General features: G+C 45.9%; 1 long non-coding RNA gene across 1 annotated transcript in view; it reads left to right on the forward strand.

Moving 5' to 3' along the window:
- The first annotated feature begins 9,497 nt into the window (after positions 1–9,497).
- The window catches only part of LOC138657795 (uncharacterized), an 85,466-nt gene continuing 68,318 nt past the window's right edge, over positions 9,498–26,645 (forward strand). Inside the window, exons 1-2 of the long non-coding RNA XR_011317189.1 lie at positions 9,498–9,652; positions 9,761–10,029. This is a non-coding gene — a long non-coding RNA (uncharacterized lncRNA). The remainder of the gene's footprint in view (positions 9,653–9,760; positions 10,030–26,645) is intronic.

Genomic DNA, 26,645 nt, shown 5'->3' on the forward strand with positions numbered 1-26,645 from the left:
AGAGGTCACTCGTGAAGCGTCTTCTTATGAAAGCGCGATTTACGGCGAGCGGTGTTATTCATGAGGGACTCGCGATGAGCGGGGTCTTTTCGCTCGCGGTAAAGTGTTTCTTTCTCTTTTTCTTTTACGCGATTTTGTGGCTACGTAAATTAGACCATCACCGTCTTGATTGTTTTTAGCGTCGCGATTCAGTCTGTCCACTACGGCTGTAGACATACTAGTGAACGCGTCTTTAGCTATGATTCTTATGGCCATTTTTACATGCGGTTTGACTAGTTCTAGGCCTTTTCTGAAAAGTGGTATGGCTCTTCTAAAAAGGCTTCTAAACAGCCCGCCGAGGCCGGCGCCGTACATGTATTTATCACCGTGGAACCCCTCTAAGCTGTGACCCGCTTGAGCTACATAGTACCGTGCATACAAGGAGGGATCACCGTAAACTCTTTGAGACATCATTTTAACGTGGCGTAGTCTTGCGAGGCCTAAAATGTAATTACACTTATACATTTTCCGTATCTGAATTTAACCGGCATACCCTGGTCCGACATGACTGTAACGTTTATGGAGTCAAAGTGTTGTTTGCACGGCGGTATGTAATCGGGACGCGAGTAGCGCACCGTGACAATATCATTATCATCGCCGCTAACTTCTACGGTTCATAACAGTTGAACGTAGCTGTCCCCCACAAGCTGATGTTGAATTATATCAGTGTATGCAAAAAGCGAATAAAAACCAGCCTTTGAATCGGGGTAAAGCGGCGATTCCACGGCATTAAAGCAACGGGGGAGTTATCGACGGTCTGTAGGCCGAAAATAAATCTTAGCTTAGTACCCAGAGCAAACTGTATAGGGGCTGGGTCAGGTAGGATCACCTCTCGACATAGCTCATCATACCGTATTCTGTAGGCAGGCGTGGATAAATTCAGCGCTTCTATTCGGGCATTGACCGCGCCAACCAGCTTATGAATGTTCCAGTAAAATCCTGATTTTACGTGATAATGTTCTAAGGGGGCATTCTTTGCGTCTGGAGGAGAGAAGGTTTTTCCACCAACATAGAAGAGGATTCTTTACTGTTAGGGCAGTGAGAATCTGGAATTGCTTGCCTGAGGAGGTGGTGATGTCGAGGGGTTCAAGAGAGGCCTGGATGTCTTCCTGGAGCAGAACAATATTGTATCATACAATTATTAGGTTCTGTAGAAGGACGTAGATCTGGGGATTTATTATGATGGAATATAGGCTGAACTGGATGGACAAATGTCTTTTTTCGGCCTTACTAACTATGTTACTATGTAATGGATTGCTGTGTTTAGCCGCGTAGAAGTTCCCTTCAAAAGCTTCAAACGTGTTCCACGTATGGGGGTATTGTATTTCCGTTAACGCCACTTCATAAGCACCTGAAAGATGAACGGCCTTCGCTAACTTGGTATTGTAACTCGAAATGGTATTTTCGGGGTAGATCTTGATTGAGGAATTGCTGGGTAATGTGACGAAAAACGAATCGCCTTCCATGCTTTATACGGCCGTTAATTGATTTTCTTCTATCCAACTGTTGAATTTATAGGGATAGCCTAGCCACTTCACAAAATAAAGAGTTCTACCGCGACGCCTGCGTTTTTTCAACACTTTTTCAACTTTGTAAATCCTATTAGCGTCTTGCGGTACCTTTTGTAGTTCGTCTTCATAAAAAGATCCTTCTATGCTTTCGCCGCTCAAATCGTTTAATGCGTAGAGAGGTTTTCTGAAGCGTGTATTTACGGATGAGATGACAAAAATTTCCCGCGTATAGGTATGCTCGTACCCCTTTGAAAAGACATGCTTATACCGTGCAATCCGGACGTGATCCCCCGGGAGCTTTAAATCTTTTCACGGTGGAGACGTCTTGATAAGCACGGCGCCATACGGTCATGGAGTTAGCTTTCGTGACGGAAGCCGGAATACATTTTATAGTGCGATGATAAGCGTTATTGTAAGAGTGCACTATATCAGGTAATAGGTCTATATATCTAAACGTGTTATTAGCCGTTAAATAGCGCCACATACGCTCTTTCAACGTGCGATTAAATTTTTCCACGACCGCAGATTTCACTGCATTATTCGTAAAGAACTGGTGTACGTTATACTCTTTACAAAGCGTAGCGACGGGTTTATTCATAAATTCTTTCCCGCGATCCGTTTGTATTTTTTGCGGGATACGGCTCTCGCTTTGAAAAATCATCTCAAAAGCTTTTGCAAGTTCCTTACTGGTCTTGGTCCACAGTCCGACGATCCAGACATATTTGGATAGCACGTCTATGACCATTAAAATATATTTTAAACCGTCGTTATCGCTCGCATAGTCATTCATGCAGACGAGATCAGCCTGCCAGAGACAGTCCACGTCGCTAACTATGATCCGATTTCTAATAAACCATTTTCTTACGGCTTTGTGTAGAGAATATGCTCCTTGCTCGCTAAGCCACTCTGCGACATCCTTTCTAGGCACGCTATATTTCTTAACGGAATTATACAGATGTTGTACACCTCCGTAGGAACCGGGTCTCTTTGCTGTATAATAATGCTTGTGCAACAGAGTGTCGACGTTAGGCATTTTGAAAACAAAAAGGTATCGGATTTAGATTAATCCCTTAATGAACTAACAACTTTTCATTATAACCGCTTACCGAGGCGGCGTCACAAAAGGTCTCCTGCAAAATTGCTAACAGTGTGTTTAATTACCTAGATCATAATTTTTATTTTTATTATTATGTTTGTATAATATTTATTTTATACTGAATACATGATTATCTAATGATAATTGTTTTAAACCCGTGGACTGCAAAAACAAATAGGAATGTGGTTTTGCGACTGTACGGTATAATCAGTAGGACTATATCCTGAGGGTAAGAACATTATCTAGTCACATCAGTCAATACAAATTAGAGTTACACGTGGTAAAACCGGTAATGGCTTGACTTTTTCCTGACCTAGGGTACAATTTTTTGCATAACTCAACAAAAAACTGCTCACGTGACATAGTCAGCCGTGCATATATATATATATACCGGTACGGGCTCTTCAGGCAGATTATCAGAATGCTCCGGCTGAAGAGGTGACAAGATATTGAACACCGTCATTGTGAGTATCTGTTAGCGTATCATGGGCTGTATAATGTTTATTTAATACTGAATGTTGTCTGATTGGCACCATTAATGCGGCTTGTATATTATTTTAATTATTAGTGTAAGTATTTTATAGTTTAAGCGTCTATTTTGTCGCTATATACTGTGTGACGTTATGTTGAATGTCTGATTGTCACCATTATTGCGGCTTGAATATTATTTTTAATTGTAATTTTTGTAAGTATTTTATAGTTTATGCGTCTATTTTGTTGCTATATACTGAGTGACGTTATGTTGAATGTCTGATTGTCACCGACTTACCATTATTACGGCTTGAATATTATTTTTAATTGTAATTATTGTAAGTATTGTAGCATGGCTAAAGGGTGTGTAGTCGATGGGAGGTATGTGCCACATAAGTGCCTTGTTGCTGTAATGTAGCCCGGAATATTGCATTGTTTTATATAACCATATGTTTGTGTTTCAGGACCTGTGGTGATGTCAGACCACATGGCTAATCATGTGATAGATTACTGGGTGTGGTTAGTCCTATATAAGACTGGCTAATCCTTTACACAGGAGATATGTGTGGAGGTGAAACCCTCCTGAGTGTGTTACGGCTTCAGGACTGAGCCGGATGAACTGGACACTTGTTTTCCTTTGCCTGAACCAAAGGCTATTTTGCTTTCTGTTGTTTTGCCACATGGTTTATGAAGCAATAAACCCAGTGAACTTTAAAGGAACACGTCTCCTGAGTGTCAGCCGTCGCAGCTGAGTGAGTGAAATCCCTACAATTGGTGGAGACCTGCGAGCAGCGTTCCCAGCGGAGACGTGAGTTTATTTTTGAATGTCCTGGGTCAAGGCTGTTGCAAGCCAGCAAGCATTGCCGGAGAAAATGGAGGACCTGCTGAAACACTTGGTCCAGCAGGAGCAAAGGCAGCAAGAGACCAACAGGCTGTTGATGCAGCAGATACAACAGAGCCAGCAGCAGATACAACAGAGCCAGCAGGAGCAACGGCAGCAGATGCAGCAAAGCCAGCAGGAGCAACGGCAGCAGTTACAACAGAGCCAGCAGGAGCATCAGCAGCAGATGCAGCTTCTGGCAACCGCCATCCAGGGCAAGGCGAGCGCCCCAACCCCAGGTTTGGCTGATGACACCCACGTCCGGAAGACGGTAAGACGTGCATTGCAGAAAATGACTCCCGGGGATGATGTTGAGGCCTTCCTGACGGTGTTTGAGAGGGTCGCTGAGAGGGAAAAACTTCCGCCAGAGCAGTGGGCAGAGGTACTTGCGCCATACCTGACGGGAGAACCCCAGAAGGCGTACTATGGTTTGACCTTGCAGGATGCCAAAGAGTATCACAAATTGAAAGCCGAGATTCTCGCACGTCTGGGGGTGACACTGACTGTCAGGGCACAGCGAGTTCACTCCTGGGGCTATCACCGGGACAAACCACCTCGTTCCCAAATGTTTGATCTGTTGCACCTGGTCCAGAAATGGCTGCAGCCAGAGACCTCTGCGCCTGCACAGATGGTAGAACGGGTGATGATGGATCGGTTTGTCCATTCCCTCCCGAGGCCTATACAGTCTTGGGTTGCCCAGGGTGATCCCCAGAATGCCGACGAGCTGATCGGACTGGTTGAGAGATACCAAGGGTTGGAAGGCTCCTTTGGGAGGCAGCCCATGCCGTACTGGGGGTCCCAGAGGGCAGCTGAGTCCCAAAAAGGGGTGGTGCGTCCAAGGTCACAAAGGGCGGGGGAGGTGGTGCCCAAGGTCCCCACGGGTGATGTTATTTGTTGGAGGTGCCACAAGCCAGGACATATAGCTGCCCGTTGTTCCCAAGCCACTGAGCAGATGGACTGCAGCATGGGACGCCGTTGTTCATACTATGCGTATCCAGTCTGTAGTGTGAACTCTCCATCCAACGAGGGACCTCAAGCGTGTCCCGTAAAGGTGAACGGTCGAGCAGTAACGGCACTGTTAGACTCGGGGAGCCTAGTGACCCTGGTGAGGGCCACTTTTCCTCTTCATCTGCTCCCAGGAAAGAAGGTCGGAGTGCGGTGCATACATGGTGATGCAAAGGACTACCCTATGGCCAGGGTGGACATTGAAACGGCATGTGGCACTGAATCCCACATAGTCGGCGTAGTTCAGGACTTGTTGCACCCTATAATTATTGGCCGGGATTTCTGTTTGTTTTGGGATTTGTGGGGAAAGGGTTCTGAGCTTCCTGGCAGGGAACCAGTGAACCCTGGAACGGTATCGCCACACCCAGAGGCAGACAGCTTTCCTTTTTGTGTTCTGGTTGGGGATGAGGAGGAAGTATCCCCTACATCTGACATTCTGGAGTTAGAGGTTACCGGTGAAAATTTTGGGACTGCCCAACATAGGGACCCCACTCTGAGGGAAGCCTTTAATAATGTCACAGTTATTGATGGGGTGGTACAGGAGCCGGGGGCAGACAAAAGATTTCCCCATTTTCTGTTGAGGGGGGAATTGTTGTACCGGGTCACGAAAATAAGGGAGGAGTTGGTAGAGCAGTTGATAGTGCCGGGTCCGTATAGACGGAAAGTGTTGGACATGGCCTATTCACACATCTTGGGTGGACACCTAGGGGTGGAAAAAACGCAGGAACGGGTTGTGCAGAGGTTCTATTGGCCTGGGTGTCACCGGGAAATAGTGAACTATTGCAGGTCCTGCCCTACATGTCAGCTAACTGCTCCTACTCCTCATTTCCGGAACCCCCTTGTGCCACTGCCCATTATTGAGGTACCGTTCGAGAGAATTGCCATGGACTTGGTCGGTCCCTTAGTTAAATCAGCTCGGGGCCATCAGTATATATTAGTCATCCTGGACTATGCCACACGCTATCCTGAGGCAATTCCCTTGAGGAATTCTTCCTCAAAGAGCATAGCCCGCGAGTTGGTCCATGTCTTTTCCCGGACAGGTCTGCCAAAGGAGATCCTGACTGACCAGGGTACACCTTTCATGAGCAAGGTGATGAGGGAGTTATGCAAAGCCCTGAAGATCTCCCAGTTGAGGACCTCGGTGTACCATCCCCAGTCAGATGGTCTTGTTGAGAGGTTTAACAAGACTCTAAAGAGCATGCTGAGAAAAGCTATAGAGAAAGACGGTAGAGACTGGGATTGTCTCTTACCCTATCTGATGTTTTCCATTCGTGAAGTTCCACAGGCCTCCACAGGGTTCTCACCGTTTGAGCTTCTATATGGCCGACATCCACGAGGACTCCTGGATATAGCCAAGGAAACCTGGGAAGCCGAAGTCACGCCCCACAGAAGCGTCATTGAGCATGTGGCCCTGATGCAGCAGAGGATTGCAAAGGTGATGCCTATCGTGAAAGAACACCTTCTCCAAGCACAAGAAGCTCAAGCCAGGGTCTACAACCGGTCTGCAAGAGTGAGGCAGTTCAATTCGGGAGACCGAGTTCTGGTGTTAGTTCCAACGGTGGAAAGCAAGTTCTTGGCCAAATGGCAAGGGCCATATGAGGTTGTCGAGAAACTTGGTGAGGTAAATTATAAAATTCACCAACCAGGAAGACGGAAACCATTCCAAGTCTACCATGTCAACCTCATCAAGCCGTGGCAAGATAGAGAGCCGACAGTTACTCCGTCATTGTTAAGCAACCCAGAAGGTGAGGTTGGAGCGGTTACTATAGCAGAGACGCTATCGAAAACCCAGAAACAGCAGTGCCGGGAGTTACTCCAGAAAAACAGGGACCTGTTTTCAGAATTGCCAGGATACACGAAGGTCATAGAGCACGAGGTCCTAACAGAGCCCCATGTGCGGGTGAATGTGAAACCTTATCGTATTCCTGAGGCTCGTCGAGAAGTTATCTCCAAGGAAGTGGAGCGTATGTTGAGGCTTGGAGTCATTGAGGAATCCAAGAGCGGTTGGTCAAGCCCAATTGTCCTGGTCCCAAAACCTGATGGAGAGTGGAGGTTTTGCAACGACTATCGGAAGTTGAATGAGGTCTCCAAGTTCGACGCTTATCCCATGCCCCGTATTGATGAGCTCATCGAAAGGCTTGGGCACGCCAGATATATATCCACCTTGGATCTGACAAAGGGGTATTGGCAGATCCCCATGGCGCAGGAAGCCAAGGAGAAGACAGCCTTTTCGACACCTGATGGATGCTTCCAGTATGCCCGGATGCCGTTTGGCCTACAGGGAGCTCCGGCGACCTTCCAGAGGGCTATGGATAGAGTTCTTGCACCCCATAAGGCCTACGCTGCTGCGTATCTAGATGATATCGTCATCTTTAGCCCGGACTGGGAGAGTCATCTGGAGAAAGTCCAAGCGGTGTTGGATGCTATAAGAGAGGCCGGATTTACTATAAACCCAAAGAAGTGTGCCTTGGGTAAAGAAGAAGCTAAGTACCTTGGATACATAGTGGGTCACGGAGAAATAAAACCCCAAATCAGTAAAGTGGAGGCAATTCAAACGTGGCCAAAACCAGTTTCCAAGAAGCAAGTTAAAGCCTTCCTGGGAATCGTGGGATATTACAGGAGGTTCATCCCAAACTTCGCCACGATGGCTGCGCCTCTGACTGACCTGCTAAAAGGGACAAAACCAGTAATGGTTAAGTGGTCCGAAGAAACAGAGTCAGCCTTCCAAGAAATGAAAAATGCTTTGTGTAAGCAACCCGTTCTGATGGCCCCAAACTTCAAGAAAGAGTTTATTCTTCAGACAGATGCCTCAGATGTTGGGGTGGGAGCAGTCCTTTCCCAAGAACTACATGGGGAGGAGCATCCTGTTCTCTATCTGAGTAGGAAGCTGTCCTCATCTGAAAAGAACTACTCAGTCGTTGAGAAGGAGTGCTTGGCCATAAAATGGGCAGTGGACACATTACGGTACTATCTGCTGGGACGTAAATTTAGACTGATATCCGACCATGCCCCACTTAGGTGGATGAGGGAAACGAAGGGTAGAAATGCTAGGGTCACCCGTTGGTTCTTATCCCTGCAGGACTTCAGTTTCCATGTGGAACATCGGGCCGGAAAGCTGCACGGTAATGCGGATGCCCTATCAAGAATCCCTTGTTTAGTGGGAGAAAGTGCCAAGCCCCACGGCTTTAGGCAGAGGGGGGAGGTATGTAGCATGGCTAAAGGGTGTGTAGTCGATGGGAGGTATGTGCCACATAAGTGCCTTGTTGCTGTAATGTAGCCCGGAATATTGCGTTGTTTTATATAACCATATGTTTGTGTTTCAGGACCTGTGGTGATGTCAGACCACATGGCTAATCATGTGATAGATTACTGGGTGTGGTTAGTCCTATATAAGACTGGCTAATCCTTTACACAGGAGATATGTGTGGAGGTGAAACCCTCCTGAGTGTGTTACGGCTTCAGGACTGAGCCGGATGAACTGGACACTTGTTTTCCTTTGCCTGAACCAAAGGCTATTTTGCTTTCTGTTGTTTTGCCACATGGTTTATGAAGCAATAAACCCAGTGAACTTTAAAGGAACACGTCTCCTGAGTGTCAGCCGTCGCAGCTGAGTGAGTGAAATCCCTACAGTATTTTATAGTTTATGCGACTATTTTGTCGCTATATACTGTGCGACGTTATGTTGAATGTCTGACTGTCACCATTATTGAGGTTTGAATATTATTTTTAATTGTAATTATTGTAAGTATTGTATAGTTTATGTGGCTATTTTGTCGCTATATACTGTATGACGTTATGCGTTTGTTACAGATGAACCCTAGTTTTAACGAGCACGTCGTCGACAAAGAGCGACTCACGGACAGCCAACTAAGTAAGCAAAGTATTAGAGGGGATGCGTGAAAATGTAGTTATAGGAGGGGATACCTAACATGCTTTTATTTTATTTTAAAAGCTATGCTCCTAGACGTTGATATGGTAGAGGAATGCCACGCAGCTCCACACTGTCTGATGGCTGAAATGCAACGTGAAACGGTCTCTGGGGTCGTCATATTAATTCAGAGTTAGCGGAAGCTTCGCAATACCCCAACTCACAGGAACTATTGACCGAATCGCAGCAATTGGACACTGAAGTGATGGCCGAGTGGCGCCAGGACAATTCCACGCTAGCCGAAGATCCTCATAATAACCCAGCTATGTATGGTAAGTCCGGTAACAAAAAACTCTACATTACTTTGTGCAGCTTTGCCGTAATTTGACATCTATTTCAGAGAGTTTCATAGACTGTACAGGCTCTGACGATGACCTGCCGGCCGTCACCACCAGCGACGATGAAGCTTGTGTGGTACAGCCACTATATTCATTCACAGAACGGGATACCTGAAGCCCTACGTTCCCGACAGCATTTACGGAAGGTAATTTCAACCACAAATAGTGCTGTGTACGGCAATAGAGCGTGCAGATGTGTGGTAAATCATCGGTTATTTATTTCAGAGGCCATCATCGATTTGACAGGATCAGACGATAAAACAAAAGACAAAGAAGATACATCACCGGGCGACAACGGTACAAGAACCGAACAAAATTATACAATACCGTCAACGTCTTATTCATCACCCACCCAATCGCTCTGGAGACCTACCAACATGCTGTGTAAGTTTTTAAACCATGCTAATCTGCGACAGCAACGTTTACTATCATTTTCCTATTTTGTTAGGACACGGCGTCGATTAATTGCGAGCTCTCCATTTTCTTACGCAGACGCTCTGAGAAACACAGCGCGCAGACAACCCTTCAGAACTATTTTTGAGAAAAAGGAATTTGAACATTGGCCACCGCTGGGACGTCTGTGGAATCAATCCACTCACCGTAAAGAAGTAAACCCTCCGACACTCTCAGAGCGAAAAGCCGCTAGCAGCTCATTTCAATCAAAGGCTAAAAGCAGATCTGTCAAAAGCGGAAATCTAAATGTAGGAACCTCGACATCCCATGATTCTGAAACACGCGCTGCAGGAACCTCAGGTAGGCCAGTAAGTAACGAACCAAATGTATTAAGGGTTTTGACACTATAGCTACAACACATAAGCATAAAGTTCAGAAACGTCCGCAACACTTCCAATAAAACATAAAAAGCTGAAAACTCGCGATAGTATATCAGTGTACAAACAATGGCCCCTAGATGTAAAAAGAGTATTTGACAACCTATACAGTCATACCATAACACTTTTCAACGCGCACAATCATTTAGCTTACCTGCTGGATCGCTGTACAGAACTGTCCTCCCAGCGCCCGGATAGAGCATCCATTTCAGAAATAATGGCTTTAGAGCCTCTGTACACTGAAGCCGTTAAAAACCTACCGAGGGCTCGTACATTATGACTAGGCATGACAGGTCGCGGTATGAAACGCAGGCCCCCACGTAAAGGTTTTTTCAATAAAACACACGCCATAAAACGTTGTATTAAAAATACAACAACAGCTAAACGTACGTTAAAGAGGCGAAAAAAACAAAAGAATAGGGTAAAACACTCTGCTATTCACTCAACACACGTTACGCAAGCGCTAACCCCACAGAACACTACAGCTCTTCAGGTTTTACCGACCGCCGACACTGAGGCGACAGATCGCGAATCCTCGATAGATTCGCAATTCCCAGAAGCGCCACAGAATTCAGCGGCGGAGACACCTACAGGCTCTGATGTTGAAATCTCGAGCGAAGACTGCCAAGGAGCGGTATCACAGTTTTCACAGCCTCATACACTGGACATAGGCGAGCATTCGCCGTTTTTGGAACACTTATTTCGCGTTCGTAGGGAGATGAGTAACCTCAACGCCTATCAGTATATCGACCATTTTAGATTTGTGAACTTAGACCGTATACAATCCTTTGAACAAAGTTTGGAGATCATACACGATTCTATTCAAACGTTACTGGATAGGATCATGAGGGATATCGACCCGGGCGACTTTACTGGCGGTGTTGGAGCCCAGGGAAAGCAGGACAAACAGACTTGGGTCATTGCCGCACACACAGCAGGGGAGCAGCTGGCATTACTGAACCCCAATAACAGAGGAGCAACTGTTGACTGTGCAGACAGCACTTCAGAGCAGCAACTGGCGGTGATGTAGCCCAGGGAAAGCAGGAGGAGCAGACTTGAGTTATTGCCGCACACACAGCAGGGGAGCAGCTGACATTACTGAACCCCAACAACAGAGGAGCAACTGTTGACTGTGCAGACAGCACTTCAGAGCAGCAACTGGTGGTGATGTAGCCCAGGAAAAGCAGGAGGAGCAGACTTGAGTTAATGCCGCACATGCAGCAGGGGAGCAGCTGGCGTTACTGGACCCCAGTAACAGAGGAACCAAAAACACATGGGCTACTTGCACAGTGAACAAGTCTGTAGAAACCTGTTCACACCACCAAAGAACTTGAAGACACAAAAGCGCACAGAGAGGTAAAAAAATACTCTGTTGTAAAAAAGTCACAGTAAATAAGCAAGTGCTAGTCAAAAAATGAAAAAATACAGGGTATTTAGTTAATACGTTTTTTTGCAAAAAAAAGTATGTTAAGCTGCTCCACCAATCGCCAAGGTATACCCATAATAGAGCAGTCCTGTCTAATGTACATAATCCCTATCTGATGTATTTAAAAACCTGATCATCGGTATAGTACCTGTGTGAACAGGGTTCAGAGAGAAAATATCCATGCAGAACTTGCAAGATGGAACAGCTACAATGCAAATGACCCACAGAGGAGTGGTGGACTCCCTAGTCTTGTAGAAACAAGAGAACAATTATAAAACCAAAAACACATGGGCTACTTGCACAGTGAACAAGTCTGTAGAAACCCCTCTGTCCAACACCACTTCTGATTTGTGCACCTCTAACACCTCTGGCCTGCTGCCCCCTGCAGCTCGTGTGATAACGCCCACCGTCGCTGTGTGCTGGGAATGCCTGAATCAAATGGTCAACAAGAGTTGATTGTTTGGTTGCTAATATTTGTTCCAGGTTCTCATGTGGCATAATATTTTGCAATTTGCCTTTATAGCGAGGATCAAGGAGGCAGGCCAACCAGTAATCGTCATCGGTCATCATTTTAATAATGCGTGGGTCCCTTTTGAGAATACGTAAGGCATAATCCACCATGTGGGCCAAAGTTCCAGTTGTCAAATCTGCAGTTGTGCTGGGTTGAGGGGCAGTTACAGGCAAATCTACGTCACTTGTGTCCCTCAAAAAACCAGAACCCGGCCTTGCCACGCCATCAATTTCCATTGGCCCCGGAGAAGCTTCCTCATTAAAAAAATACTCATCCCCATCATCCTCCTCGTCCTCCTCCTCCTGTTCGCCCGCTACCTCGTCCTGTACACTGCCCTGACCAGACAATGGCTGACTTTCATCAAGGCTTTCCTCTTCCTCTGCTGCAGACGCCTGCTCCTTTATGTGCGTCAAACTTTGCATCAGCAGACGCATTAGGGGGATGCTGATGCTTATTATGGCGTTGTCTGCACTAACCAGCCGTGTGCATTCCTCAAAACACTGAAGGACTTGACACATGTCTTGTACCTTCGACCACTGCACACCTGACAACTTCATGTCTGCCATACAACTGCCTGCCCATGTATGTGTATCCTCCCACAAATACATAACAGCACGCCTCTGTTCGCACAGTCTCTGAAGCATGTGCAGTGTTGAGTTCCACCTTGTTGTAACGTCAGTTCAAAGACCGCTGATAGTTCTGCATACGGCTGGAGTGTACGGGCGAACGGCGGATATGCGAGCAAAGTCTGCGCACTTTGAGGAGCAGATCGGATAACCCCGGATAACTTTTCAGGAAGCACTGAACCACCAGGTTTAAGGTGTGAGCCAGGCAAGGAATGTGTTTCAGTTGGAAAAGGGCTATGGCAGCCATGAAATTCCTTCTGTTATCACTCACTACCTTGCCTGCCTCAAGATGTACAGTGCCCAGCCATGACTGCGTTTCTTTCTGCAAGAACTCGGACAGAACTTCCGCGGTGTGTCTGTTGTCGCCCAAACACTTCATTGCCAATACAGCCTGCTGACGCTTGCCAGTAGCTGCCCCATAATGGGACACCTGGTGTGCAACAGTGGCATCTGCGGATGGAGTGTTTGTGCGACTGCGGTCTGTGGACAAGCTCTCGCTTCTGCAGGAGGACGAGGAGGAGGAGGGGGGGCAAACGGCTACAGCCAACTGTTTCCTAGACCGTGGACTAGGCAGAACTGTCCCAATATTGCTGTCCCCTGTGGACCCTGCATCCACTACATTAACCCAGTGTGCCGTGATGGACACGTAATGTCCCTGGCCATGCCTACTGGTCCATGCATCTGTTGTCAGGTGCACCTTTGTACCCACAGATTGCCTGAGTGCATGGACGATGCGGTCTTTTACATGTCGGTGGAGGGCTGGGATGGCTTTTCTCAAAAAGAAGTGTCGACTGGGTAGCTCGTAGCGTGGTTCAGCGTAGTCCATCAGGGCTTTGAAAGCTTTGCTTTCAACTAACCGGTAGGGCATCATCTCTAATGAGATTAGTCTAGCAATGTGGGCGTTCAAACCCTGTGTACGTGGATGCGAGGATGAGTACTTCCTTTTCCTAACGAGAGTCTCATGTAGGGTGAGCTGGACTGGAGAGCTGCAGATCGTGGAACTAGCGGGGGTGCCGGTGGATATGGCAGACTGAGAGAGGGTTGGAGATGGTATTCTTGCTGGTGCCCTACATGCAGTGTTTCCTACTATGAAACTGGTGATTCCCTGACTGCTTTGGCCTGGCGACGAAATCTGCACATTTACTGCAGGTGGTGCGGGAAATGTTGGGCTTACAGTGAGGGAAGGGATGTAGCGTTGCTGACTAGCTACATTGGCCGAGGGTGCTACAACCTTAAGGGACGTTTGGTAGTGAGTCCAGGCTTGCAAATGTATGGTGGTTAAATGTCTACGCATGCAACTTGTATTTAGACTTTTAAGATTCTGACCTCTGCTTAAGGTAGTTGAACATTTTTGACAGATGACTTTGCGCTGATCATTTGGATGTTGTTTAAAAAAATGCCAGACTGCACTCTTTCTACCATCGGATACCTTTTCAGGCATTGCAGACTGAGCTTCTTTAACCGTATGGCCATGCTGTCCTCCAACTGGTTTTGGCTTTGCCACGCGTTTTGGGCCAGAAACGGGCCCGGCAGATGGAACCTGTTGCGATGTTGATTGTTGTGAATTCCGCTCTTGGGCTCCCTCCGGTGGTTGTAAGTGGCACTTTTGTGAGTTCTGCTCTTGGGCTCCCTCTTGTGGTTTCAAGTTGTATGGCTGCTCCTTGGAGTTGGCTGTCATCAGCTGCCTCCACTTATCTTCTCTTCTGCTCGGCTATTTAGGTCTGGCTTTTCCTTCAGCTAGTGCCACTTGTAAATGGTTTCTGGTTGGATTCACATCTCTTTGGATTTCCCTGTTTTCCTGACCAGTTCAGAAAAGCTAAGTTCTTACTTGCTCTGTTCTGTTCACAGATTGTGGACTTATCCGTTCTGTGCTTTCTATGTTTGTCCAGCTTATCAGTATGAATTAATTCTGTCTTGCTGGAAGCTCTGGGAAGCAGATTTACCCTCCGCACCTTTAGTCAGGTGTGGAGATTTTTAGTAAATTCTGCGTGGATTTTTGTAGTGTTTTATACTGACCGCACAGTATTCCATCCTGTCCTATCTATCAAGCTAGACTGGCCTCCTGTGCTCATCCTGGTTTCATTCTGTGTATGTCTTTTCCCTCTCCACTCACAGTCATTATTTGTGGGGGGCTAATCTATCCTTTGGGGATTTTCTCTGAGGCAAGATAGTTTTCCTGCTTCTGTCTTTAGTGGTAGTTAGCTCTTAGGCTGTGACGAGATGCATAGGGAGAGTTAGGAGCATTCCACGGCTGCTTCTAGTGTTGTGTTGAGCTTAGGGACTGCGGTCAGTACAGTTACCACTTCCTTCAGAGCTCGTTCCATGTTGCTCCTAGACCACCGCATCATAACAGTACAAGTGGCCAAAAATGAATTAAATGCAGCTCAAAAGAAGGAAAAGAAAGTTCTGAACCATTTTTTTTCTGTGCTCTAGTTTGTCTCTTTTTTTTTTCCTCTTGATATCTGGGTGGTTCAGGATATATGCTCTGGCATGGATGTTCAGGGTTTTGCTGCAAGAGGACAGAATATCCAAGATTATGTTGTTCAGACTCCGGCTTTAGAGCCTAGAATTCCTACTCCTGATTTGTTTTTTGGGGACAGATCCAAGATTTTGAACTTTAAAAATAACTGCAAATTGTTTTTTGCTTTGAAACCCCGTTCTTCTGGTGATCCCATTCAGCAAGTAAAAATCATCATATCCTTGCTGCGTGGTGACCCTCAAGACTGGGCTTTTTCTCTTGAAACAGGGGATCCGGCATTATTGAATGTAGACGCATTTTTTCAAGCGCTCGGATTATTGTATGACGAACCTAATTCTGTGGATCATGCAGAAAAAACCCTGTTGGCCTTGTGTCAAGGTCAGGAAGTGGCAGAATTATACTGCCAGAAATTTAGAAAATGTTCTGTGCTCATTAAATGGAATGAGGAGGCTCTGGCTGCTATTTTCAGAAAAGGTCTTTCTGAAGCCCTTAAAGATGTCATGGTGGGCTTTCCTACGCCTGCCAGTTTGAGCGAATCTATGTCTCTAGCCATTCAGATTGATCGGCGTCTGCGCGAGTGCAAAGCTGTGCACCATATGGCAGTGTCATCTGAGCAAAGTCCTGAACCTATGCAATGTGATAGGATTTTGACTAGAACAGAACGGCAGGAATTCAGACGTCAGAATAGGCTGTGTTTTTACTGTGGTGATTCGGCTCATGTTATCTCTGATTGCCCTAAGCGTACTAAGAGAGTCGCTAGGTCTGTTACCATTAGTACTATACATCCTAAATTTCTCTTATCTGTGACCCTGATTTGCTCATTGTCATCCTTTTCTGTCATGGCATTTGTGGATTCAGGCGCTGCCCTGAACTTAATGGACTTAGAATTCGCCAGGCGCTGTGGTTTTTCCTTGCAGCCTTTGCAGAGCCCTATTCCTTTGAGGGGTATTGATGCTACACCCTTGGCCAAGGATAAACCTCAGTACTGGACGCAGATGACTATGTACATGGCTCCAGCACATCAGGAAGATTGCCGTTTTCTGGTGTTGCATAACCTGCATGATGTTGTTGTACTGGGTTTTCCATGGTTACAGGAACATAATCCGGTGCTGGATTGGAAAACTATGTCTGTGACTAGTTGGGGTTGTCAAGGGGTACATAGTGACGTTCCTTTGATGTCAATTTCCTCTTCCCCCTCTTCTGAGGTCCCTGAGTTTTTGTCAGATTTCCAGGATGTATTTGATGAGCCCAGGTCCAGTTCCCTTCCACCGCACCGGGACTCTGATTGTGCTATTAACTTGATTCCTGGTTGCAAGTTCCCTAAGGGCCGACTTTTCAATCTGTCTGTACCAGAGCATGCCGCCATGCGGAGTTATGTTAAGGAGTCTTTGGAAAAGGGGCATATTCGGCCCTCTTCATCACCATTGGGAGCGGGTTTCTTTTTTGTTGCTAAGAAGGATGGCTCCTTGAGACCCTGTATTGATTATCGTCTTCTTAATAAGATCACGGTCAAATTCCAATACCCCTTGCCTTTGCTTACTGATTTGTTTGCTCAGATTAAGGGGGCTAGTTGGTTTACTAAGATTGACCTCCGAGGGGCATATAATCTTGTTCGTATTAAACAGGGTGACGAATGGAAAACTGCATTTAATACGCCCGAAGGCCATTTTGAATACCTTGTGATGCCATTTGGGCTCTCGAATGCTCCATCTGTATTCCAGTCTTTCATGCATGATATTTTCCGCAATTATCTTGATAAATTCATAGTCGTATATTTGGATGATATTTTGATTTTTTCCGATGATTGGGAGTCTCATGTGAAGCAGGTCAGGATGGTGTTCCAGATCCTTCGTGATAATGCTTTGTTTGTGAAGGGGTCTAAGTGTTATGTTCTGGTGGTTAGGACAAATAGTGGACCTGGTAGTTAGAGCACCAGAAAAGACCTGATAGCACATTAGAACAGGACAAGCTCTGGGAAGTGGAACCTCTGCTGACCGCAATCCCTAATCTTATCACGCACACTAGAAATAGCCGTGGAGCGCTCCTATCATGACCTAGGCGCCTCGTCACAGCCTCAAAACTAGCTAGCCCTAGAGATAGGAAAAATAAGCCTATCTTGCCTCAGAGAAAATTCTTAGTAAGGCCGAAAAAAGACATTTGTCCATCCAGTTCAGCCTATATTCCATCATAATAAATAAATACCCAGATCTACGTCCTTCTACAGAACCTAATAATTGTATGATACAATATTGTTCTGCTCCAGGAAGACATCCAGGCCTCTCTTGAACCCCTCGACTGAGTTCGCCATCACCACCTCCTCAGGCAAGCAATTCCAGATTCTCACTGCCCTAACAGTAAAGAATCCTCTTCTATGTTGGTGGAAAAACCTTCTCTCCTCCAGACGCAAAGAATGCCCCCTTGTGCCCGTCACCTTCCTTGGTATAAACAGATCCTCAGCGAGATATTTGTATTGTCGGCTGAGTCCAATCATGAATGGCCTGGACTTTAACAGGGTCCATCTCGATAGTAGAAGGGGAAAAAATGAACCCCAAAAATGAAACCTTTTGAACTCCAAAAAGACACTTTGACCCCTTCACAAACAAGGAATTAGCACGAAGGACCTGGAACACCATTCTGACCTGCTTCACATGAGACTCCCAATCATCCGAAAAGACCAAAATATCATCCAAATACACAATCAGGAATTTATCCATGTACTCTCGGAAGATGTCATGCATAAAGGACTGAAATACTGATGGAGCATTGGAAAGCCCGAATGGCATCACCAGGTACTCAAAATGGCCCTCGGGCGTATTAAATGCTGTTTTCCATTCATCGCCCCGTTTAATACGCACAAGATTATACGTCCCTCGAAGGTCTATCTTGGTAAACCAAGTAGCCCCTTTAATACGAGCAAACAAGTCAGACAGCAACGGCAAAGGATACTGAAATTTGACAGTAATTTTATTAAGAAGGCGGTAATCAATACAAGGTCTCAAAGAACCATCCTTCTTGGCCACAAAAAAGAACCCTGCTCCCAACGGTGATGACGATGGGCGAATATGGCCTTTCTCCAAGGATTCCTTTATATAACTCCGCATAGCGGCGTGCTCAGGCACCGATAAATTGAACAATCGGCCCTTAGGAAACTTACTACCAGGAATCAAATTAATTGAACAATCGCAATCCCTATGAGGAGGTAGGGCACTGGCTTTGGGCTCATCAAATACATCCTGATAATCCGACAAAAACTCCGGAACCTCAGAAGGAGTAGAAGACGAAATTGACAAAAATGGAACATCACCATGTACCCCCTGGCAACCCCAGCTGGACACAGACATAGATTTCCAGTCCAATACTGGATTATGGACCTGTAGCCATGGTAACCCTAAAACGACCACATCATGCAGATTATGTAACACCAAAAAACAGATATCCTCCTGATGTGCAGGAGTCATGCACATGGTCAATTGGGTCCGGTACTGAGGCTTATTCTTGGCCAAAGGCGTAGCATCAATTCCTCTCAATGGAATAGGATGCTGCAAGGGTTCCAAGAAAAAACCACAGCGCCTAGCATACTCCAAGTCCATCAAATTCAGGGCAGCCTGAATCCACAAATGCCATAACAGAGTAGGAAGACAAAGAACAAATCAGAGTAACGTACAATAGAAATTTTGACTGTACCGTACCAATGGTGGCAGACCTAGCGAATCGCTTAGTGCGCTTAGGACAATCGGAGATAGCATGAGTGGAATCCCCACAGTAAAAACACAGCCCATTCAGACGTCTGTGTTCCTGCCGTTCAGCTCTGGTCAAAGTCCTATCACACTGCATAGGCTCAGGCCCATGCTCAGATAGTACCGCCAAATGGTGCACAGTTTTACGCTCACGCAAGCGCCGATCGATCTGAATAGCCAAAGACATAGACTCATTCAGACCATCAGGCATAGGAAATCCCACCATGACATCTTTAAGGGTTTCAGAGAGACCCTTTCTGAAGATTGCTGCCAGGGCACATTCATTCCACTGAGTGAGCACAGACCACTTTCTAAACTTCTGACAATATATCTCTGCTTCATCCTGACCCTGACACAGAGCCAACAGTGTTTTCTCAGCATGCTCTACAGAGTTAGGTTCGTCATAAAGCAATCCGAGCGCCAGGAAAAATGCATCCACATCACGCAATGCCGGATCTCCTGGCGCAAGGGAAAATGCCCAGTCTTGAGGGTCACCACAAAACAAAGAAATAATGATCCTTACTTGTTGAGCAGGATCACCTGAGGAGCGAGGTTTCAAAGCTAGAAACAATTTACAATTATTTTTGAAATTCAAAAACTTAGATCTATCACCAAAAAATAAATCAGGAATTGGAATCTTAGGCTCTGACATCGGATTCTGAACCACAAAATCTTGGATGTTTTGTACCCTTGTAGTGAGATTATCCATCCAAGAGGACAGACCTTGAATGTCCATGTCCACACCTGTGTTCTGAACCACCCAGAGGTAAAGGGGAAAAGTGAGACAGAACACGCTGCAAAGAAAAAAAAATGGTCTCAGAGCTTCACTTATCCCTCTATTGAGATGCATCAATACTTTTGGCCAGCTGTACTGTTATGTTCTGGAGGTTAGGACAAATAGTGGACCTGGTAGTTAGAGCACCAGAAAAGACCTGATAGCACATTAGAACAGGACAAGCTCTGGGAAGTGGAACCTCTGCTGACCGCAATCCCTAATCCTATCACGCACACTAGAAATAACCGTGGAGCACTCCTATCATGACCTAGGTGCCTCGTCACAGCCTCAGAACTAGCTAGCCCTAGAGATAGGAAAAATAAGCCTATCTTGCCTCAGAGAAAATTCCCCAAAGGAAAAGGCAGCCCCCCACATATATTGACTGTGAGTAAGATGAAATCACAAACACAGAGATTAAATAGATTTAGCAAAGAGAGGCCCGACTTACTAAACAGACAGAAGATAGGAAAGGTCACTTGGCAGTCAGCAAAAAACACTACAAAAAGCCACACAGAGAGTGCAGGGAAAAATACCATCCACACCGACTAACGGAGCGGAGGCGCCCCTCTGCGTCCCAGAGCTTCCAGCAAGCAAGGCAAAATTCGCATAAGCTGGACAGAAAAAATAGCAAACAAGAAAAAAGCAAAGCGAAACTTAGCTTTTGCTGGAGGAAACAGGTAACCAGGAAGATCCAGGAGCGAACTAGACCAATGCTACAACATTGACAGCTGGCATCGGACAAGGATCCAAGTGGAGTTAAATAGAGCAGCCCACTAACGAATTAGCCTCGTCTCCTGTAGAAGGAAACTCAGAAACACCCACAGGCATCAGAGAAAGTCCACGGACAGAACCAGCCGAAGTACCATTCATGACCACAGGAGGGAGCCCGAAAACAGAATTCACAACATCAAAGTGCTTATTCGGAGTTCAGAAGGTCTCTTTTTTGGGTTTTATTTTTTCTCCGTCGTCTATAGAAATGGATCCTGTTAAGGTCTAAACTATTCATGACTGGATTCAACCCACATCTGTGAAGGGCCTTCAAAAATTTTTGGGCTTTGCTAATTTCTATCGCCGTTTCATTGCCAACTTTTCCAGTGTGGTTAAGCTCCTTACTGATTTGACGAAGAAAGGCGCGGATGTGACGAATTGGTCCTCTGCGGCTGTTGAGGCCTTTCAGGAGCTTAAACGCCGATTTACTTCTGCCCCTGTGTTGCGTCAGCCGGATGTTTCTCTTCCTTTTCAGGTTGAGGTTGACGCTTCTGAGATTGGGGCAGGGGCCGTTTTGTCTCAGAGGGAGTCTGATGGTTCTTTGATGAAACCGTGTGCTTTTTTTTCCAGAAAGTTTTCGCCTGCGGAACGCAATTATGATGTTGGCAATCGGGAGTTGTTGGCTATGAAGTGGGCGTTTGAGGAGTGGCGACATTGGCTTGAGGGAGCTAAGCACCGCGCTGTGGTCCTGACCGATCATAAGAATCTGATTTACCTCAAGTCGGCCAAGCGGCTTAATCCTAGACAGGCTCGATGGTCCCTGTTTTTCTCCCATTTTGATTTTGTTGTCTCGTATCTTCCGGGATCTAAGAATGTTAAGGCTGATGCCCTCTCTAGGAGTTTTTTGCCTGATTCTCCTGGAGTCCTTGAGCCGGTTGGCATTCTTAAGGAAGGGGTGATTCTTTCTGCCATCTCTCCTGATTTGCGGCGGGTGCTTCAGGAATTTCAGGCTGATAGGCCTGACCGCTGTCCTGTGGGGAAGCTGTTTGTTCCTGATAGATGGACAAGTAAGGTGATTTCTGAGGTTCATTGTTCACTGTTGGCTGGTCATCCTGGGATTTTTGGTACCAGAGATTTGGTTGCCAGGTCCTTTTGGTGGCCGTCCTTGTCACTCGATGTCCGTGCTTTTGTGCAATCCTGTGGGACTTGCGCCCGAGCCAAGCCTTGTTGTTCCCGCGCTAGTGGGTTGCTTTTGCCTTTGCCGATCCCTGAGAGGCCCTGGATGCATATTTCCATGGATTTTATTTCGGATCTTCCTGTTTCCCAGAAGATGTCTGTTATCTGGGCTGTTTGTGACAGGTTCTCTAAAATGATCCATCTGGTACCTTTGCCTAAGTTGCCTTCCTCCTCAGATCTGGTTCCATTGTTTTTTCAGCATGTGGTTCGTTTGCATGGCATTCCGGAGAATATTGTGTCTGACAGAGGTTCTCAGTTTGTCTCCAGATTTTGGCGGTCCTTTTGTGCTAGGATGGGCATTGATTTGTCTTTTTCTTCAGCGTTTCATCCTCAGACTAATGGCCAAAGTGAGCGAACTAATCAGACCTTGGAGACCTATTTGAGATGCTTTGTGTCTGCTGATCAGGATGATTGGGTGTCTTTCTTGCCTTTGGCCGAGTTTGCCCTTAATAATCGGGCTAGTTCGGCTACTTTGGTTTCTCCTTTCTTTTGTAATTTTGGTTTTCATCCTCGCTTTTCTTCTGGGCAGGTTGAGCCTTCTGATTGTCCTGGTGTTGATTCTGTGGTGGACAGGCTGCAGCAGATTTGGACTCATGTGGTGGACAATTTGACGTTGTCTCAGGAAAGGGCTCAACGTTTTGCTAACCGCCGTCGGTGTGTTGGTCCCCGGCTTCGTGTGGGGGATTTGGTTTGGTTGTCTTCTCGTCATGTTCCTATGAAGGTTTCGTCCCCTAAGTTTAAGCCTCGGTTTATTGGTCCTTATAAAATTTCTGAAATTATTAATCCGGTGTCGTATCGTTTGGCTCTTCCAGCCTCTTTTGCCATTCATAATGTTTTCCATAGATCTTTGTTGCGGAGATATGTGGTGCCCGTTGTTCCCTCGGTTGACCCTCCTGCCCCGGTGTTGGTTGAGGGAGAGTTGGAATATGAGGTTGAGAAGATTTTGGATTCTTGTTTTTCGAGGCGGAGGCTTCAGTATCTTGTCAAGTGGAGGGGTTATGGCCAGGAGGAAAATTCTTGGGTTGTTGCCTCCGATGTCCAAGCCGCCGATTTGGTTTGTGCTTTTCATTTGGCTCATCCTGATCGGCCTGGGGGCTCTGGTGAGGGTTCGGTGACCCCTCCTCAAGGGGGGGTACTGTTGTGAATTCCGCTCTTGGGCTCCCTCCGGTGGTTGTAAGTGGCACTTTTGTGAGTTCTGCTCTTGGGCTCCCTCTTGTGGTTTCAAGTGGTATGGCTGCTCCTTGGAGTTAGCTGCCATCAGCTGCCTCCACTTATCTTCTCTTCTGCTCGGCTATTTAGGTCTGACTTTTCCTTCAGCTAGTGCCACTTGTAAATGGTTTCTGGTTGGATTCACATCTCTTTGGATTTCCCGGTTTTCCTGACCAGTTCAGCAAAGCTAAGTTCTTACTTGCTCTGTTCTGTTCACAGATTGTGGACTTATCCGTTCTGTGCTTTCTATGTTTGTCCAGCTTATCAGTATGAATTAATTCTGTCTTGCTGGAAGCTCTGGGAAGCAGATTTACACTCCACACCTTTAGTCAGGTGTGGAGATTTTTAGTAAACTCTGCGTGGATTTTTGTAGTGTTTTATACTGACCGCACAGTATTCCATCCTGTCATATCTATCAAGCTAGACTGGCCTCCTGTGCTCATCCTGGTTTCATTCTGTGTATGTCTTTTCCCTCTCCACTCACAGTCATTATTTGTGGGGGGCTAATCTATCCTTTGGGGATTTTCTCTGAGGCAAGATAGTTTTCCTGCTTCTGTCTTTAGGGGTAGTTAGCTCTTAGGATGTGACGAGATGCATAGGGAGAGTTAGGAGCATTCCACGGCTGCTTCTAGTGTTGTGTTGAGCTTAGGGACTGCGGTCAGTACAGTTACCACTTCCTTCAGAGCTCGTTCCATGTTGCTCCTAGACCACCGCATCATAACAGTTGATGCCTGCTGCGGCCCCTCATCCTCCGCTTCAGAACTACTGCCGCCTGCACCCTGTTCCCCCAATGGCTGCCAATCGGGGTCAACAACTGGGTCATCTATGACCTTCTCTTCTATCTCGTGGGCAACTTCATCTGTGTCACCGTGTAAGCCGGAGGTATAGCGTTCGTGAAGGGGCACCATAGTTCGTGAAGGGGCACCACTACTGAGAGGCACAGAAGCAGCCATCTGCAGACCGGACATAACTGCAAGAGAAGTATGCTGCCTTCCAGGTGCGATGATCAAGGATGTGACCGATAGGATACCAAAGCTCTTCAGCTCCAAGGACGTCCACCCATTTCTTCTGATACATGTTGGCACCAATGACACGGCAAGGAAGGACCTACCGACAATCTGCAAGGACTTTAAAGAGTTGGGGAAGAAAGTAAAGGAACTGGATGCACAGGTAGTTTTTTCTTCTATCCTTCCAGTAGACGGGCATGGCACCAGGAGATGGAACAGGATCCTTGATGCAAACAACTGGCTAAGACGATGGTGCAGACAACAAGGATTTGGATTCCTGGACCACGGTGTGAATTACTGGTATGATGGACTCCTCGCCAGAGACGGACTACACCTCAACAAACCTGGGAAACACACATTCGCCAGAAGACTCGCTACACTCATCAGGAGGGCGTTAAACTAGAAGAAGAGGGGACGGGAAGAAAAACATTAGACTCGAACAAAGACGACCCAGGAAAACATACTCAGAAGGGAGGTAAGAACATTTCTAAAACAATCCACAGTGAGGAGATTGGAACAAAACAAAATCCTCTAAACTGCATGCTCGCAAACGCCAGAAGCCTGACAAACAAGATGGAAGAACTAGAAGCAGAAATATCTACAGGTAACTTTGACATAGTGGGAATAACCGAGACATGGTTAGATGAAAGCTATGACTGGGCAGTTAACTTACAGGGTTACAGTCTGTTTAGAAAGGATCGTAAAAATCGGAGAGGAGGAGGGGTTTGTCTCTATGTAAAGTCTTGTCTAAAGTCCACTTTAAGGGAGGATATTAGCGAAGGGAATGAGGATGTCGAGTCCATATGGGTTGAAATTCATGGAGGGAAAAATGGTAACAAAATTCTCATTGGGGTCTGTTACAAACCCCCAAATATAACAGAAAGCATGGAAAGTCTACTTCTAAAGCAGATAGATGAAGCTGCAACCCATAATGAGGTCCTGGTTATGGGGGACTTTAACTACCCGGATATTAACTGGGAAACAGAAACCTGTGAAACCCATAAAGGCAACAGGTTTCTGCTAATAACCAAGAAAAATTATCTTTCACAATTGGTGCAGAATCCAACCAGAGGAGCAGCACTTTTAGACCTAATACTATCTAATAGACCTGACAGAATAACAAATCTGCAGGTGGTTGGGCATTTAGGAAATAGCGACCACAATATTGTACAGTTTCACCTGTCTTTCACTAGGGGGACTTGTCAGGGAGTCACAAAAACACTGAACTTTAGGAAGGCAAAGTTTGACCAGCTTAGAGATGCCCTTAATCTGGTAGACTGGGACAATATCCTCAGAAATGAGAATACAGAAAATAAATGGGAAATGTTTAAGAACATCCTAAATAGGCAGTGTAAGCGGTTTATACCTTGTGGGAATAAAAGGACTAGAAATAGGAAAAACCCAATGTGGCTAAACAAAGAAGTAAGACAGGCAATTAACAGTAAAAAGAAAGCATTTGCACTACTAAAGCAGGATGGCACCATTGAAGCTCTAAAAAACTATAGGGAGAAAAATACTTTATCTAAAAAACTAATTAAAGCTGCCAAAAAGGAAACAGAGAAGCACATTGCTAAGGAGAGTAAAACTAATCCCAAACTGTTCTTCAACTATATCAATAGTAAAAGAATAAAAACTGAAAATGTAGGCCCCTTAAAAAATAGTGAGGAAAGAATGGTTGTAGATGACGAGGAAAAAGCTAACATATTAAACACCTTCTTCTCCACGGTATTCACGGTGGAAAATGAAATGCTAGGTGAAATCCCAAGAAACAATGAAAACCCTATATTAAGGGTCACCAATCTAACCCAAGAAGAGGTGCGAAACCGGCTAAATAAGATTAAAATAGATAAATCTCCGGGTCCGGATGGCATACACCCACGAGTACTAAGAGAACTAAGTAATGTAATAGATAAACCATTATTTCTTATTTTTAGGGACTCTATAGCGACAGGGTCTGTTCCGCAGGACTGGCGCATAGCAAATGTGGTGCCAATATTCAAAAAGGGCTCTAAAAGTGAACCTGGAAATTATAGGCCAGTAAGTCTAACCTCTATTGTTGGTAAAATATTTGAAGGGTTTCTGAGGGATGTTATTCTGGATTATCTCAATGAGAATAACTGTTTAACTCCATATCAGCATGGGTTTATGAGAAATCGCTCCTGTCAAACCAATCTAATCAGTTTTTATGAAGAGGTAAGCTATAGGCTGGACCACGGTGAGTCATTGGACGTGGTATATCTCGATTTTTCCAAAGCGTTTGATACCGTGCCGCACAAGAGGTTGGTACACAAAATGAGAATGCTTGGTCTGGGGGAAAATGTGTGTAAATGGGTTAGTAACTGGCTTAGTGATAGAAAGCAGAGGGTGGTTATAAATGGTATAGTCTCTAACTGGGTCGCTGTGACCAGTGGGGTACCGCAGGGGTCAGTATTGGGACCTGTTCTCTTCAACATATTCATTAATGATCTGGTAGAAGGTTTACACAGTAAAATATCGATATTTGCAGATGATACAAAACTATGTAAAGCAGTTAATACAAGAGAAGATAGTATTCTGCTACAGATGGATCTGGATAAGTTGGAAACTTGGGCTGAAAGGTGGCAGATGAGGTTTAACAATGATAAATGTAAGGTTATACACATGGGAAGAGGGAATCAATATCACCATTACACACTGAACGGGAAACCACTGGGTAAATCTGACAGGGAGAAGGACTTGGGGATCCTAGTTAATGATAAACTTACCTGGAGCAGCCAGTGCCAGGCAGCAGCTGCCAAGGCAAACAGGATCATGGGGTGCATTAAAAGAGGTCTGGATACACATGATGAGAGCA

Source organism: Ranitomeya imitator, chromosome 1, assembly GCF_032444005.1.
Source record: "Ranitomeya imitator isolate aRanImi1 chromosome 1, aRanImi1.pri, whole genome shotgun sequence".
Classification (NCBI taxonomy): Eukaryota; Metazoa; Chordata; class Amphibia; order Anura; family Dendrobatidae; genus Ranitomeya; species Ranitomeya imitator.